This window comes from Moschus berezovskii, chromosome 1, assembly GCF_049115385.1.
Source record: "Moschus berezovskii isolate FMDL1 chromosome 1, NW_MosBer_1.0, whole genome shotgun sequence".
NCBI lineage: Eukaryota > Metazoa > Chordata > Mammalia > Artiodactyla > Moschidae > Moschus > Moschus berezovskii.
The window spans coordinates 51116658-51136213 of NC_142460.1; positions in this window are offsets into that span (position 1 = coordinate 51116658).

The following is a 19556-nucleotide window of genomic DNA, read 5'->3' on the forward strand; positions in this document are numbered from 1 at the left end:
ATAGAGTTTAAACTCCTCTAAATCTTAAAATCTGCCATTTTCCACAACAAAATATAGATAAATATTAAGTTGCATAGATTCAACATTTAATCCTGCAAATATTATACAAAGTAAAAATGACTGAATCTTGATACATGACTCTAATTATAAACTGTCTGAAACCCCTTTAGATTTGAAAAAGGGAAAATTATACACATTATTTATATTATATAAAGGATGGATAACAGAATTAACTCACTGAGGTACAATTAAATTGTCTTCAGAGAAAATGGCAATAAAAATTATAAAAGAAATAATAAATTGACCTATGGCTTTTACTCCACATGAACAGTTAGCTATGAGGTTTCATGAAGATGCAAAAACCTCTCCAACTATAATTAATCTTAATTGAAAGAAATAATACAGTATAATGCATTTTTAGAAGGCATCAGTAAATAGTAAACAAATGGTATTCCGATTGAATTTGTACTTATTGGTTTTTTTTAAGAGGATTATAATAGTTTACAGCCATATACTTGGTGGATATATTTTTTTTAAGTTGAGACGTATGCTGAGTACCTGAAGAACAAAAATAAGGTTTTATTCTTGAACCTTATATCTTTTCTTGAACCAAATCATCACAATTCCTACAGAGTGATTTTTAATATAGCTAAGTAATGAACACTCCTTTTATTTTTATTTGTTAAATAATTTTCAGGTGTCACTTTTTAAGGACCAATTTATTTTGCATAATTATTTTGCCGTTAGCTATATGATAACCAGGGCTTCCCTGGTGGCACTAATAGTAAAGAATTTGCCTGCCTGCCAGTGCAGGAGATGCAAATGACTTTGGTTGGATACCTGGCTTGGAAAGATCCTCTGGAGTAGAAAATGGCACCCCACTCCAGTATTTCTTGCCTGGAAAATTCTATAGGCAGAGGAGTCTGATGAGCTACAGTCCATAGGCTGCAAAGTCAGATTTGACAGAGTGACTAAACACATATTATAAAAAAAAGGCACAATTTCCTGCCATATTTAATATTTAGCTGAACAAAAAAACCAAATAAATGTTGCCTAAATCATTTTACTTAAGGAATTATTTGTTGAATTTTTTGTTCCAAATAATATAATACATATATAATAACCAAATATAGAAGAGATAATGATAATTCTTCATTGTTTTTTAGATAGCAATGAAGTTAGGTTACCTCATTTAACAATTCCAGGGAACCCCCTCAGAGCACACACCAGCTATGTTCTCACTAAATTAACTGCCTAGCTCTAACTGGTTTTGAATATATTTTGTATAAGTAATATTTTGCCACTACTTCTCATCATTTAATAAATAATATCTCCATAAAAGGTTTTTCTAATTTCTATGTTAAATTGCTACTCATCTGTGCATTTTTCAGCTTCGATAAAGATCATTCTATTTTCCTATCAAATAAGCTTATATACATAAATACTTGATTATTCATGCTGCTACTGCTGCTAAGTCACTTCAGTCATGTCCGACTCTGTGTGACCCCATAGACGGAAGCCCACCAGGCTCCCCCGTCCCTGGGATTCTCCAGGCAAGAACACTGGAGTGGGTTGCCATTTCCTTCTCCAATGTGTGAAAGTGAAAGTGAAGTCGCTCAGTCGTGTCCGACTAGTAGCAACCCCGTGGACTGCAGCCTACCAGGCTCCTCCATCCATGGGATTTCCTAGGCAAGAGTACTGGAGTGGCTTGCCATTGCCTTCTCCGTGATTATTCATAAAGCAGCTAAAATCATTTAGCCTAGACAATAATGCAAGGACAATTTTACTAGAGATCTAAGTTTTTGCAGTTTCCCCTTTGTTATTATGCTTGTTGAAATACTGAAAAGGAAATAAGGGGTTGAGGGGAAGTAAATCACAGTTAAATGGGAAAATATCTTGTGATGACTAGTAAGATTGAGCCAGTGTTTAGGCTTTTGCATTCACATAATCCATATGCTCTTTTCTCTCCTCCCCTTCCTCTCCTGCCTTTGTTTCCTCTCCTTTTCCCTTCTCTCCTTTCCCTTGCCCTCCTTTCCTCTACCTCATCTGTCATACTCTCTCTCCCTCCAATCCATCCATCCAACCATCCAACCATCCATCCATCATCTATTCATCCTTGTATGCAGGTATGTATGTGTATATATATATAAATACATATATATATATATATATATATAAATTCACCACCTAACATATATCTGGAAATTACTATTTCAGAAGAACACAATGAGAAAGTTTGGTTAATAAAACTGATTTCCAACTTAAGCCACAAATTTGCTTAAATATGAGGCTTCACTTTGGAAGCTGTCAACATTATGCATCAGTTAGTGTTTATTATTAGTTAGTAGTTTATTTTTAAGAAAGTTCTTTAATAAAATATATACATGCCTCAAACCTTGGTCACACCTAAAAATTAACAATAATTCTCCTATCAAAGTAACCTGTCAGTGTTTGAATTGCCCCAATTTTCTTATGCCTTATAATTACTCTTATGATTTGTTTTGATTAGGAACCACAACAGGAAAAGCTGGTAACTTGCTATTTATATTTCTTTGCAATTCTTTTAATTTACAATTGTCCCTACCTTTATATTGATTACTTCACAATTTTTTAAAGAAACTGGGCATTTCATCTTATTTTATGATTTTGCTTAGTATCTCCATGCAATGTCATTAAAGATATTGCTATGTCACCTGTATATTCCTTAAACTGAATGTTAATTCTAGAATCTTAGTCTGATACTATTTTGTCTGTATATTTTGTTTTTTCCAAGAAGACTTCATAGTTTGTGTAGTATTCCATTAGGAAACACATAAATGATAATCATTATTTTTTCTATTCCATAATGAACGATAAACTTAGTTACCCAATTCCATTATTTCATTATAGATTGCAAAATGTTGAGATTCTATCAGCCCTTCTTCACATTTTGCTGGAATACAACACAGAGCACTTTCCCCTTAAAATTCATTTGCTACTCTGAGGCAGAGTTTGGCACTGGCAGACAGATTAAAAGTGTATTTCTCTTCATATGACAATATTCAGAAAATGGAGTTGCTTTCCAGAATCATTCAAAAGTGACCTATGTGATATTAGTATACATTTTTGAGTAACACAATATTCTGGGTTCAAATTATTTAATATGTTTCAACATTTCACAATTATCATGCTTACTGATGCTCAAAATTATCCTATCTTTGGCCAATGGGAGCAAATTCAGGACAGCTTCTACATCTTCTTGACATGACCTCTAATCTTTAAAAGTGTCCTGCTTTCCTGGTATGACAAAATACTTGTATATTCCTTGTCACAGAATTGGAATCAGTTATTTCTCCTCTTTTATATTAGTTAAAATGCCATGGAGACCATAATCTGTCAGTAGTGATATTCATTGGTTATTGTATTTTTTCCTTTTCAAATGATAAATCCATGAAGTATACATACACATGCATATTAATAAGAAATAGATTATGTGTTCATTTTGATATTTCCAGATCATATGTAGAAGTCTGCATTTTTACTTCTTTGATTTTATGATACTTTTTCTTAATCTTTAACATTCGATTCACAATTACAATCTCATAATTAATAATTGCTTTATCCTGCAGGCCATTACAGAATAAAAATACCAATAGTACTATCAACAATTGAATAGTGAAGATTTTATTTTTTTCCTTGCAGTTCTTTTTCTCTTTAAGACATAGCCCATCAGTCAGATGGGCTGACTGAGATCTCTCAGTCAGAGAGAGACCTCTCTCTGAGATCTAGCTGATACCTTCTGCTTCAAAGCTCTCACCAAAAATTATTGTCAGTATAGACTATCAGGTATGTCCCAAGGCACCCTGGTAAAGAGTCATTTTAACAGGTAGGATATTCCAAGGTATTAGAGATTATCTCCCAGAAAATGAGGGTAAACACCAGAACTCTTTTTGAGTAAGGTTAATTAAGTAGACTAGTCTGCAGCTATATTATATCTTGATTGAGCCCTTTATGATCACAAAAATATGAAAGCACAGATAAAATACCTTTTTCAGATGTCTTTTAAAAAGTACTAGTACTATAACTAAATGATAAACACAAAAATATACCTAGTTGTATGTTTCATAAATCCCTTTCAAATTATTGTCAGTTGTCAAAAATTGATGTCAAATCTGACTTCAAAAATATCCTGTGTGTTTTCCCTCATCTGAAAATGGAAAATATCTTTGAAAATGACATTTGGTAATCATACTTAAAATGATTATTTTGATTTTCCCCCTTCTGTCATGGAGGCAAGAAATTGCTAATAAAGATAAAACAAAAAATACAGTAACAATTAGATATTCTACAATTTTGTGTCTTAGGGAAGTAACTGTTTCCATAATTATGAATAAAACTACTATTAACAAGAAATTCAGAAAAGTTATAAAGGACAAGTATAAACTTTGACTTTGTAGTCAAGACAAATTATAAGAATTAAAAACTAGAGAATGTATAGTGTGGTGTAGGTAAGCTGTTTGGGCACAATTGCAGTACTTGACATAAATATTGTTCTCTGGCTTTATGAGTTAAAATTAAAAAGTGAATATACCTTTAAATAAGCTTGCAATGCTGGACTAAAAATGATAAATTCCATATATCAGTAGAGAAATATTTCTATTTTTATTATAGTACGAACATTCGTAAATCAAACACTTTGTTTTGGACACAATGCAGAATTTGGTAATGTGAAATTACCTTTCAATATTTGCAGTACAGCTATTAGGATATAGTGGTTGCTGGCATTCTGACTTCTAGCTTTAATGACTACTTGTACTGAAAATAAAATGCATCGTTTTTGGACATTCATTTTCAATTTCAGCTGCCAAGTAGAATGCTATCATGTACAAGATCAATAGAGTGATCTGACCAAACACACAAATCAGATTACACTCTCCCTCTTTCACCACTAAAATTTTAAATCTACAACAGAACATAATACATCATTCAAAGGTGTACAGTTTTTTTGCACCATTTTCTATAGCACTCAAGAGAATTTTTGGCTAAGCTAAGGAAATCCAACTAATTGGATATTTATTTACTGCTAGCTACAGACTTTGTTTTTTTGGGCTCCAAAATCACTGCAGATGCTGATTGCAGCCATGAAATTAAAAGACGCTTGCTCCTTGGAAGGAAAGTTATGACCAACCTTGATAGTATATTAAAAAGCAGAGACATTACTTTGCCGACCAAGGTCCGTCTAGTCAAGGCAATGGTTTTTCCCGTGGTCATGTATGGATGTGAGAGTTGGACTGTGAAGAAAGCTGATCGCCGAAGAATCGATGCTTTTGAACTGTGGTGTTGGAGAAGACTCTTGAGAGTCCCTTATACTGCAAGGAGATCCAACCAGTCCATTCTAAAGGAGATCAATCCTGGATGTTCATTGGAGGGACTGATGCTAAAGCTGAAACTCCAATACTTTGGCCACCTCATGAGACGAGTTGACTCACTGGAAAAGACTCTGATGCTGGGAAAGGTTGGGGGCGGGAGGAGAAGGGGACGACGGAGAATGAGATGGCTGGATGGCATCACCGACTCTGTGGACATGTGTTTGAGTGTACTCCGGGAGTTGGTGATGGACAGGGAGGCCTGGCGTGCTGTGATTCATGGGGTCGCGGAGAGTCGGACACGACTGAGCGACTGAACTGAACTGAACTGAACATTAAGGTCATATTTATATAGTAACAGTAATCAACTTCCCCATTTTCTATTAACAGATTCGTGGTAAATGATCCAAACTTTATTTTATATTGTCTATTTCAGGCATTGAACGTACATTAAAAATACATTTATTTTGTAGAGGTGTTTCATAAAAAGTCTCAGAGGAACAAATATTACCTAGAGTTCTTTGTGTACCCAAATTCTTTGGCTAACCTCATAAACTATAATTCTGATTATTAAGCCAGAAGTGTAATAATTTAAAAAAAAAAGTATTGAAATTTTATCTCAGAGGAAGGGAAACACTCTTTTTCAAGGATATTTTTATCTCCTGGTAAAAACTGGTTATAACATAGGTGTTGAATAAATATGTTTTGAATAAAATTAATTTAGATACATATTGTAGGACTTCATTAAAGATATCGATGACTGCTTCAGGCTTCTGGAAATGGTTAAACATTTCTCATGATAAATAATCTAAAACCCACCCAATAATAGAATGAAAGATTTCATGATAAACTATTAGTTTCCCTTCCTTTTTCACAACTCATTCTGCTCATAGTTATCAAGGGACAACTATCAGATATGTATAAGTTCCCTACTTTTTAAGCTAATGGTAAAAACAAATATAGGCCAAAGTAAAATGCAGACCACAACTGATGTTTCTACATGTGTTGCATAAATATCAGAAAATCACATAATTTTAAAACCATGAGAAGAAATTTTATTTTAGTGAAAATAGCAAGTTTTTCTTCTCAGAGATTTTTACTCATTTTTTAGGTGGAAAGGACACAGATGTATTCATTTGTATAAACACAATCAGGCTGATTCAATAGTGGGGAAAATTCTTATTAGCAGCAAGTAATCAGTGAATAACACAGCAGGAGAAAATGCTTTATTTTCTAATTCTAATCTCTATTTATTTTCTAATATATTAATTTATTTGCATGATTATTTTCTACAAATATGACTACTTAATGCAGTTACATAGATGGAAGCATTTTTGTTTTAAAAAATGCCACACACCATACATTCATTTTAAAAAATATTTAAAAAGTAGACTTATCTTTGAACTGCATAACCAATAAACGATCATTTTGTTGTATAAATCATATAATATTTCATAAAATTATATAAACTTATATAATACTTTGATTTGATTCAGATTTTTTAAAATTCTGATTTACTTCAACACTGAATTATAGTATGGTATTCATGGTGAAATCAAATCTATCTCCATATCTTCAAATATACAAAATCCCCTACATTATAGCTCTAAACAGTGTGCCTTTATCTGAAATCAACCCAAATTTGCTAGTGCTCATGTTTTTCCCATCAGTTTGTCTAAATGAGTGATTACCAACAGCAACTACCTTATTGCCCAGTCTAGAGTCTGTCATTATCACTCACTATTCACTCCCTCACTTCCCACAAACCACATATGGATTCTGTTTTCTAAACGCCTCCTAATTTTTCTCCTACCACTTGCCACTAACTTGGTGATGCTATCATTAATTCTTCTCTGAATTACCACGTTACCACTGTTGCTTGACAAGCCACTGTTCTTTACCCATTAGTCAAATTATATCATTCCCCCATTCTTTTTAAAATTAATTTATTTTTTATTGAAGGATAATTGCTTTACAGAATTTTTCTGTTTTCTGTCAAACCTCAACATGAATTACATTCCCCCATTCTTGAAACTATTCAGCAATGTGATTCTTAGCAAATTACTATATTTTTCTTATTTGTTCCACTGACACCTTAATTCATCACATAACTTATCAAAAACACTGTCTTTGCATATTTGTTTTCTCTGTGTTTAGGTATTTAAGGAAAACATCCCTTAAGATAGACTATCTTTTTAAGGTAGATGACTTCAAAGTATTCTGGGAATATTTTCCGACACCTGACAACTGGAAAATGTCTTTCATAAGGAGACTATATTAAATAATCCTGTCTCTACATTTACTAGCTGAATAATCTTGGTCAAGTTTCTTGAATACTCCATTACTCAGTTTTTTATCTGTTAAACAGAGATAACGATATAATTTATCACAGAATTGATGTAAGGATTACATACAATAATATGTTAAAGCACACAAGACTGTGCCAAAAACCCAGTAAGCACTATCAAAATTAGCATTTATTTCTTAAGTAGTATATGAAAACAAAACAAACATTTTTTTTAAACTCAGTGTTTAATACTAAGACAGTATTTCTTAAAGTTTATGCTAAATTATTATATGTCAAGAAATTTATTCACAATGTTTAAGTTAGTTAATTCATGAATAAACTCAAAATGTTTGTTAAATGAAGCAATAGATACTACTGTTCACCTAAAAGTGGAGAATATGATGAAATTCTGTATGCAGTTATCAAAAAGAGTTAAATATGCAATCCATCATGATTATATGCTATAAATATACTAAAATAAATAAAATAATCTAATTTTTCATCAATTTTATCATCTTATTTAGAAAATATACATAAGCAATATATTTCAACATTATTACGATTGGTTGCATTCTTATAACCAAACTACAATGCTACTCTGTAACTAAAGGCATTACGTTTCAAGTCATAAGAGATTTCTATCATCATTAAAATAACAATTAGTGTTGAATTATTTTTTGTTCTTTATTTTATAAGGCATAACCCTATACTACTTTGGGATCAGATACACCCTGTGCATAACTAAGCCACATATATTAATGATATAATTTTAGTGATCCTTCTACAAATAGGACTACTGTGAAAAAATTTTAATGCAGCACAGCCTAAAATATGTGGAATATAAAGTTATACATAGGGGCATTCAAATATTTTTTTAATTTATTTTACCAGTCTCTTCTCAAAATACTAAGTGTCTTTAAAAAATGATACCTTTTATTATAATAAGATGGACAAGGAGTAAATATTTTGAATGTGAGGCACTGTCTAGAATAGCCTGGGTCCCATCAGAGTGGTTTCAGGTAGCCAGAGAACAGCAGGAGGTATAAATTCATTTTAGTATTTATGAATACCTCATTTATAGATTTATTTTCCTTTTTACAAGTGGAATTAATGAATAAGCTGTATTAGTTTCTTGAAGCCCCAATACTAAACTGGCCAATCGCTGTTTACCTAAAGGTATCACCTTGAGGAGCTCATTTTGGAATCCCTTTCTACTGCCAAAGCAACCCATGGGGTTCTCATTCCCAATGCATCATTGGGTAAAACAGGTTTACATCTCAGTTGTTGTTCAATCGCTAAGCTGTGTCCAGCTCTTTCTGACCCAATGGACTGAACCATGCCAGGCCTCCCTTTCCTTCAATATCTCTTGAAGTTTGCTCAAACTCATGTCCATTGAGTCAGTGATGCCATCCATCCATCTCATCCGCTGCCCTCCCCTTCTTTTCCTGCCCTCTTTCTTTCCTAGCATCAGGATATTTCCAATAAGTTGGCTCTTTGCATCAGGTTGTCAAAGGATTAGAGCTTCAGCTTCAGCATCAGTCCTTCCAATGAATCATCAGGGTTCATTTCCTTTGGGATTGACTGGTTTCTCTACTTGCTCTCCAAAGGACTCTCAACAGTCTTCTCCAGCACAATTCAAAAGCATCAGTTCCTTGCTGCTCAACTTTTTTATGGTGCAACTCTCACAACCATACATGACTTCTGGAATAAACCAGTTTTTGACTATATGGACCTCTGTCGGCAAAGTGATGTTTCTGCTTTTTTTAGTAGCTGTCTAGGTTTGTCAAAGCTTTCCTTCCAAGGAGCAAGTGTCTTTTAATTTCATAGCTGCAGTCACCCTCCACAGTGATTTTGTAGTCCAAGAAAATAAAATCTGTCACAGTTTGTGTTTTTTCCCATCTACTCATCATGAAGTGATGGAACCAGATACCATGATCTTAGTTTTTTGTACGTTGAGTTTTAAGGCAGCTTTTTCACTCTCCTCTTTCACCTTCATCAAAAGGCTCATTAGTTCCTCTTTGCTCTCTGCCATGAGTGGAATCACCTGCATATCTGAAGTTGTTGATATTTCTCCCAGCAATCTTGATTCTAGCATGTCATTCATCCAGCTTGACATTTCACATGATGTGCTCTGCATATAAGCTAAATAAACAGGGTGAAAATATATAGCCTTGACATACTCCCTTCTTAATTTTGAACCAGTCCTTTTCATTATTCCATGTTCGGTTTTAACTGTTCTCAGTTAGGAATCATAATATACTTTCCATAGAAACCAGGCTTCCTAGGTGGCTCAGTGGTAAAGAATCTGCCTGCAATGCAGGAGACACAGGAGGCTCTGGTTCAATTCCTGGGTAGGGAAGATCCCCTGGAAGCAGACATGGCAACCCAGTCCAGTATCATTGTCTGGAGAATCCCATGGACAGAGGAGCTTGATGGGCTACAGTCCATAGGGTCCCAAAGAGTCAGACACAATGGAAGCGACTGAGCACACACAGTTTCTGGTGCCATAGAAACCAACTTCTTAAAAAAAAAAAGAAACCAGCTTCTAAGCTGTGGTTAATAATGGTGAAAATGTTGTGATGTTGTTAAAATTATTTTATTTTATTATATATATAAAATTTTAATATATATTAAAATTTACATATATTATAAATATATTACATATATTTATACATATATGATTAGTTGTTGATATATGGGTGATTAGTTGTTGAGGTTAATTCACAAACACTATTTATCATGATGCTAAAAAGAATAAAGAATATATTTCAATATATTCAATTAAATTTATCACTGCTGCTGCTGCTGCTGTGTCCGACTCTGTGTAACCCCGTAGATGGCAGTCCACCAGGCTCCCCCGTCCCTGGGATTCTCCAGGCAAGAACACTGGAGTGGGTTGCCATTTCCTTCTCCAATGCAGGAGAATGAAAAGTGAAAGTGAAGTCACTCAGTCATGTCCAACTCTTAGCGACCTCATGGACTGCAGCCTACCAGGCTCCTCCGTCCATGGGATTTTCCAGGCAAGAGTACTGGAGTGGGGTGCCATTGCCTTTTCCAAAATGTATCACTACAAATATATAATAAAATATATAGTATATTTTAATATGTATAAATTATATTATTAATTACATTTAATTAAATAATTAAATATAAGATGTATAAATGAAATTTAATTTATTAAAATTTATTCTTTATTATTTTTAACATCATGGTAAATAGTATTCGTGAACTAACCTCAACTACTAATCACCTTTATGCTGTGGTTTCTAAGAGGAATCAAAAAACATTCTGCCTTTAAAAGCTCTAAAAAATGTAAGTCAGGGAATACTTGTAAATTTACATCTAATAATTATAAGCTTTTACCATAATATTGACCACAATGCAGTAAATTATTTGTTAGCTATAACTACACTGAATTTAGTGACTGAGAAAATAATTGAGCCTGAGTGTTTACAACTGTTTTAATTTCTGATTAGCCCCCTGTTGTTTTGAAAACATAGGAAGAGTGAAATATGTCAAATATTATTTTATGTGTATTAGCTAAAATAGTAAAGCATGGAGTCTGAAACCCTGAAACAATTTAATCAGATTTTTTCTATGATGTATAGATTTAATTTACTGAAAATATTACATTAACAGCAAATGACATATATCATTAAAATCTAACTAGTGAGAAGGATAAGTCAATCCATAAATGTTAAAGAATGAAGGGATGTAGCATTTCACTTATTGGCAAGTATATGTAAGTTAAAAGACAAAGAAATTTGGCCAGAAAATGCACTTATTAAAAGATATTCACTTACGTTCCTTCCATCATCCAAGAAGCATGCTACAATTACTTTACTACAACATTTCAGGTTTTGAAGTTTTATTAACTGTGAAAGAAATATATTGGGATTATTGACCACAGCTTGCTACAGTTATTTCCACATCACCACATTCCTCATCAATCAAGAAATTGTCATTTTTTTCCCATAAAGTATATTGAAATTCATATTGCCTGAATGTCAGTGAGGAAGAGACTTAACTGTCTTTGGGATAGTGATCATGCACTTACATTCTTGTCCCCATCATTTTCAGAGATTTGATTAGATTTTGGCACTTTACTCCTGAAAATGTGTGCACACGTGAAGTAGCAATAGAGGACTAGAATGTAAGAGTTTTCTTTACATTCAAAGATATGAAATCCTTGGTGTGCTGCAAAAAGTGTCCTAAGATAAACTCCAGTATTAATTTAGAGTTTTCTTGGATCATTCTGATAGTTTCTATGTGAACATGAGTTAGCATCTACGTAGACAAAAGATGACTGCTTGTATTATGTTACTATAACTCCTTGTATTACAAATTTTCCCAAAAGAGCCTAAAAGTTACCTTATCACTTAACCAATATGTTATGTCTCTGAAACTTTCATCCTAATTCTAGAATACTGAAGACAGTTTTATATTTTACCATTTGGTTTCCTTAGGTTAACTGATTTTTTTCTGAGTGAAATGCTAGCATTTTTGTATATTATATATCCTGCATCTACTCTTTGAAACTATTAAAAGCATTTAGTATAATTTATTTAGTATAATATAGTATAATTTAAAATTATAAAAGTACTCATTTATATATCTTTCACTGTTTTATTTCATAGGAAACTTTACAAAATAATTTTGAAGATTTGCCTAATTGCCTAGCTACTATAAAATTTCCTACAAACCTGTAAAATTCCACACTGACAATTTTCTTAAAAATATAAACCTATACATGTATTTAGATATGTATATATACTTGTAAATGAGGACTTCATTTATTACATTGTTTAAGGAGGTAACCTATAATTTAATACATTTGCATGCACCTGGAAAGTAGGAGGTGTTTTTCATGATATTTAGTGCATGAGTCCAATGCGTTGTGTTAGTTTAGCATTTGCTGTGCTGCCACATGCCAATCCATGCTCTCCTCATCACGCTTCACTTGCACAAACATCAAACAGAAGGGCCATTGAGTAGGATGATTTCATTGGAAAAAAAAAACTTCCTTGTGACTTTGATAGTATTTTAAGTTATTTATATTGGTTTGGTCAAAAAGTTCCTTCAGTTTTTAAGTAAAAATAAAAGATATATTTTTCATTTTCACCAAGACAATACTGAACTATGTATTCACCATTTTGTTCCACTACCTTCTGGCATTTTTCAAGCAATTCATAATTCCATCTTCCCAAAATGCTTTATCTTTTTGAACAAAATACTGTTCCAGGTGCCTTTTGACATTTTTTCCATTGAGAGAATTTTATAAAGACCACACACACAAAATAAAGGAAATCTGAAGCTGTAATGTCTGGTAAATATGGTGGATGAATCAGAACTTGCCAATCAAACTGCAACCATTTTTGCCTGGTCATCAAAGAAACATGCCCTCTTGGGTTATCCTGATGGAAGAGAATGAGTTTCCTGTAGATTAATTCTGGATATTTTTTTTTTTTTTTTGTCATATGATGCTTTCAGTTGGTCTAATTGGAAGCAGTACTTGTTGGAATTAATTGGATGGTTTTCCAGAATGTGTGGTTGGTGGTGGTTCATTTCACTTATCCCACCATCTCTTCCATTCCACATTATCATATAGTATATTGTATCTACTTTCCATCACCTCTCACAGTTTGTTTTTAAAATAGAACATTTTCTTTACATTTAAATAGAAAATCACAAGTGGAAATATAGTCAAGAAGATTCTTTTAGCTTATGTGGAACCCAAATATCAATGAAATGAGCATAACCAAGAGGGTGCAAATGATTTTCAACACTTGATATGGATATTTTGAGTATGTCAGCCATGTTCCACGTGGTATAACATTGATTATTGTCAATTAATATCTAGATTTGATCACTATCAAGTTGTCTACCAGATCATGGAGCATTGTTCAGTATGAAATCTCCAGCATGAAACTTTTGATATGTTTGCTCAGGTTGCTCAGTCACAGCACCTTCTTCTTATACTGCACAATTTTTTTTTTTGCATTTCAGCTGCATTTTCATTTTTCTTGAAATAATAAAGCATAATATGCAAAGAATGTTGCTTTTCTATGTTACTTAAAGATTAATATAGCTACACAAAATTCACCAATTTTGATAATTATATTTTAGTGCATGCTGATATGACAGCTTGCACTGTCATATACAGTGTCAATGCAATGTCACAATACAGTCTAACAATTGTTTCAAATAAAGTTAAAAACTAAGTGCTGCTAGATCCATCTTAAGCAAAAAGAAAAAATGAAACTTTTGGCCAATCCAATAAAACCTACTCATATTTCTAGCTCTAGCTCATTTCCCACATTCTTGATGGAACATTCCCAGATATTGATAATCTTTATTCAGATTTCCTTTCTCAAAAATACAATGCTTTTACGTCAGCAAGCCCTCCAAATGTGTCAACCCCATATTTTGCTTCGGTGTCTTTTTTGATTGTTTAATTCTAAAAGGTTGATTCTTTGGTAGTGCCACATTCTCATATCTTGTCAGGGAATATTTAACAGGAGGATTTCTGCATGCTGTTTTCTATTTCTGAAGGATTCTCTGTTCCTTATCAGTTCCTATTCTGAGAACGAGTAGAGCTGCATGCAGTTCTCAGGACTGAGGTTATAGGATGAGACATGCAGTCATTCTTTTCAGCATCAGCGACCTTATGTGTATTAGACTATCCATATTGTGGCTATTGATAAAATTTCATCCTGTGTAATAGCTGAGTAATCATCTTACTAAAGATATATAAGCCTGCATTTCCGCTAATAAAGCAACCTTGCTCCATCAGAGCTTGGGTCCCCGTGTCTTTCTTTTTTCTCTCTCTCTTTCTCTCTTTCACTTTCTTATCATCGACTCCAGACCGCCAGGTGCCAGTCCATTAAAGGACCCCAACAATATCTCTTCCTTTTTTTTTGTGGTATTTTGAATAACTTAGCTGAAGTATTTCTTGTCTACTTTACATACACTTTTTCACAGATTTATTGAGGTATAATTGATATATATGTGCAAGTTTAAGGTGTATAGTGTGTTGACTTGAGATATATATATATATATATATATTGCAAAATGATCACCACGTTAGGCATAACTAACACCTTCATTCCTCACACAATTACCATTTCACGTTTGTGGTGAAAATATTTAAAATATACTCTTTCAATAACTTTCAAGTATATGTAGAATATTGTTAACTATAGTCACCATACTATGCATTAATTGAAAAAGTGAAAAATTGTTAGTCACTCAGTTGTGTCCAACTCTTTGCTATCCCATGGACTGTTGTGCCCTGCCAGGTTCCTCTGTCCATGTCGTTCTCCAGGAAGAATTCTCCACTGGAGAGGGTAGTCATTCCCTTCTCGACCCAGGGATCTTCCCGACCCAGAGATCGAACCCTGGGTTTGGGTTGGGATGATTCCAATCCAGGGATAGAACCTGGATCTCCTGCATTGCAGGTAGATTCTTTACTATCTGAGCCACCAGGGAGCCCATTAATTAGATCCCCCAATTTTATTAGTCTTCAAATTAGAAGTATGTAAACTTTGACTAATATCTCTTCATTTGCCACACCCCACATCACCTGGGTACCGTCATTCTACTCTTTTGTTCCTACAAATTCATCTTTTTAAAGATGTTACACAATGGTGATATCATACTATTTTTCTTTTCCTGACTTAACACAATGCCCTCAAGTTTCATTCATGTTCTTTCAAAAGACAACTTTTCCATATTTCTCATGGTTGAATATTTTATTTTATATAATACTATGTATTATTTTTTACTTTTATTTACTGCTATATTTTTAGAGATAAACCTATCTGATAGTTACTTTTGATAACTAAGAAAGAATAAATGTATTATTTTTTACTTTTATTTATTGCTATTTTTTTAGAGATATACCTATCTGATAGTTACTTTTGATAACTAAGAAGAATAAATGTGTGAATAAATGTGTGAAAGGGGAACTAGTAAACTGTGAATAAATCTTTCATTCTATTGTTGGTGCTTATTAGCTATTACAGAAAATGTTCAGAACTACTAATGGCCTGATATTCATTGGAAGGACTGATGCTGAAGCTGAAACTCCAATACTTTGGCCACCTGATGCAAAGAACTGACTCATTTGAAAAGACCCTGATGCTGGGAAAGATTGAATGTGGGAGGAGTAGGGGATGACAGAGGATGAGATAGTTGGATGGCATCACAACTTGATAGACATAAGTTTGAGTAAACTCCGGGAGTTGGTGATGGACAGGGAGGCCTGGCATGCTGCAGTTCATGGGGTCACAAAGAGTTGGACATGACTGAGTGACTGAACTGAACTGACTAATGGCCCAGAACATTTAGGAATGAAGATTTGGTTCATATCATCAGTTAAAGAACCACTACTTTACATCATAGTGTTTAATATTGTTCATTTTATTTCACATAATTTAAAAATCAAACATTAAAATAAAGGGTGAAAAAAATCACTCTGCATCCTCTTCTGAGGAAAGTCTTAATGTGAAATTATCACAGTACTGTTAATTGGCTATAATCCAACATAAATTTAAAATGTTAAAAAATGAGGTTAATATTTAAATTATAAGACTCTGAGTAAAACTGATTACTCTTCATAATGTAGATGGAACTTATCCAATCAGGCAAAGGCCTTAAGAGAAAAAAACTGTGCTCCCCCCTGGGAGAGGGAATTGTGCCTTCCAGACTGCCTTTTGATTAGAGCTGCAATATCAGCTCTTGCCTGACTCTTCAGACTACTGGACATACAATATTCTGTTTCTGGAAAACCTTGACTAAATACATCATATAAGTAGAATAATATAAAATTTGTCCTTTTGTGTCTGCCTTAATTCTTGAGCATATGTTCAAGGTTCATCCATGTTGTAGGCCATGTCAAATTTCCTTCCTTTTTAAGACAGTGGTATGCTATTACACATATGAAAAGCGTTTTATCTATTCATCCATCAGTGAATGTAAGCAACTTGAGTTGCTTTCCCTTTTTTGGCAAATGTAAATAAAGCTGCTATAGGGATGGGTGTACACAGCTGCCTGAGTCCCTGCTTTCAAATCTTTTGGATATATACCCAGGTATGGAACTGCTGGGTCATTTGGTAACTTTCATTTTAACTTTCTGAGAAATGGCTGTATTTTTTTTCACTAGAGCTGCACCATTTTATCTTCCTGTCAACAATACATGAGTTCCAATTTCTCCATATCCTTGCCAACATGTTATTTTTCTTTCTTTTTAAAAAATAATAACGATCCTCATGAATGTTAAGTGGTATCACTTTTGATGTGCATCCCCCTAATTAGTGACATTAAGCATCTCTTCATGTGTTTATTGGCCATTTATACATTTTCTTTGTAGAAACACCTATACAAATTATTTGCCTATATTTTTATCAGGATTTTCTTTTTTTTTTTTTAGTCATAGGAGTTCTGAATATTTTTTGGATATCAATCCTTAACAAATAAATTATTTAGAAATACTTTTCCCCTTCATGGGGAAAATAACCTGACAGAGTGTCAGAGAATTTTGCTGACTGAAAAAAGGCAATCCTTACAGGTTTCATTGTGTATAGGTGTATTCATATAATAGTGATGACTTGAAAAAGCTTTTTTTTTTTTTTAGTAATTAATTTATTTTTTTATTGGAGGCAAATTATTTTACAATATTATATTGGTTGGTTTTGCCATACATTGACATGAATTCGCCCCAGGTTTACATAAGTTCCCCCTCCTGAACCCCCCTCCCCTCTCCCTCCTCCCTTTATCCTCCCTCTGGGTCATCCCCACATGCCAGCCCCGAGCATCCTATAACATGCGTCGACACTGAACTAGTGATTTGTTTCACATATGACAACATATGTGTTTCAATACCATTCTCCCAAATCATCCCACCCTCACCCTCTCCCACAGAGACCCAAAGACTGTTCTATACAACTGTGTCTCTTTTGCTGTCTCGTATACAGGGTTATCACTTGCATCTTTCTAAATTCCATATATATATGTTAGTATACTGTATTGGTGTTTTTCTTGCTGGCTTACTTCACTCTGTATAATGAACCTCATTAGAACTGATTCAAATGTATTCTTTTTAATGGTTGAATAATACTCCATTGTGTATATGTACCAAAACTTTCTTATCCATTCATCTGCAGATAGACATCTAGGTTGCTTCCATGTCCTGGCTATTATAAACAGTGCTGCAATGAACATTGGAGTACATGTGTCTCTTTCAATTCTGGTTTCCTCGGTGTGTATGCCCAGGAGTGCGATTGCTGTATCATATGGCAGTTCTATTTCCAGTTTTTTGAGGAATCTCCACACTGTTCTCCATAGTGGCTGTACTAGTTTGCATTCCCACCAACAGGGTAAGAGGGTTCCTTTCTCTCCACATCCTCTCCAGCATTTATTGCATGTAGACTTTTGGATAGCAGCCATTCTGACTGGCATGAAATGGTATCTCATTGTGGTTTTGATTTGCATTTCTCTGATTATGAGGGATGTTGAGCATTTTTTCATGTGTTTGTTAGCCATCTTTATGTCTTCTTTGGAGACATGTCTGTTTAGTTCTTTGGCCCATTTTTTGATTGGGTCATTTATTTTTCTGGAATTGAGCTGCAGGAGCTGCTTGTATATTTTGGAGATTAATCCTTTATCAGTTGCTTCATTTGCTATTATTTTCTCCCATTCTGAAGGCTGTCTTTTCACCTTATTTATAGTTTCCTTTGCTGTGCAGAAGCTTTTGATTTTAATTAGGTCCCATTTGTTTATTTTTGCTTTTATTTCCAATATTCTGGCAGGTGGGTCATGGAGGAGCCTGCTGTGATTTATGTTGGAGAGTGTTTTGCCTATGTTCTCCTTTAGGAGTTTTATAGTTTCTGGTCTTACATTAGCTCTCTAATCCATTTTGAATTTATTTTTGTGTATGGTGTTAGGAAGTGTTCTAGTTTCAAATAGAAAACTTATTAGTGGTTCCAGAGTTTAAACAGAGAGTGAGGGTAGGTGAGAAGCAAGTGTCATTATAAGGGGCAACATGAGAGATTTTTTTAGTGATAAAAATATTTTGTACATTGATTATCCCAACATCCTTTTCCTGGTTGTGATATTGCACTATTGTTTTGCAGTTTTACAAGATATTACCACTGGAGTGAACAAGGTAAAGAGTGTAAGGGGTCACTCAGTATTATTTCTTTAAATTGCATGATGATCTATTATCTGAAATAAACAGTTTAATTTAAAGAACAATCTCATGTTTTGAGTAAGATGTCATCTATTGAAAACCATAAAACTAAAAATATTCTTTAAACATGAAACTAAGATTAGCTGAGCATCCTTACTTGTTTTATGTAAGAAGGTAAGAAATAGAAAAGCAGTTTCTTCTGAAAAAAGTACTTCCATCCGGGTTGGAGACAGTCCTTTAAATTATGTCCTTTTTTTTTCTTTTTTTTTTTTAGTCCTGGTTGCAGGTCACGAGACATCTGATCTTCATCCAAAGATAGATCACTGAGATAAGCTTCAGAAACAAACTTAGGGTGTTCTTTAAGAATTCAATTAAATTTTACATTAATATCACATAACAGCAAGGAACTATCCAAGAAATGAGTTTTACTACCTCCATTGGTAGACCGCCATTAACAAACTGGGATTTAAAATTTATTGAAACATCCTTTTCTCCCTAAAATCACCCTCATTTTTACCAAATATAACCAAATTAAGACTTGTTAAAAAATAGATCTGTTCTCAATAAACTTGACCTGATTATTTATATAACCATGGACATTTTTTTTTTTTTTTTTTGCTGAGACTTTTATGGAGTCTCAAACTCAACTTTTTTTTATATATATTTTTTATTGGAGGCTAATTATTTTACAATATTATATTGGTTGGTTTTGCCATACATTGACATGAATCTACCC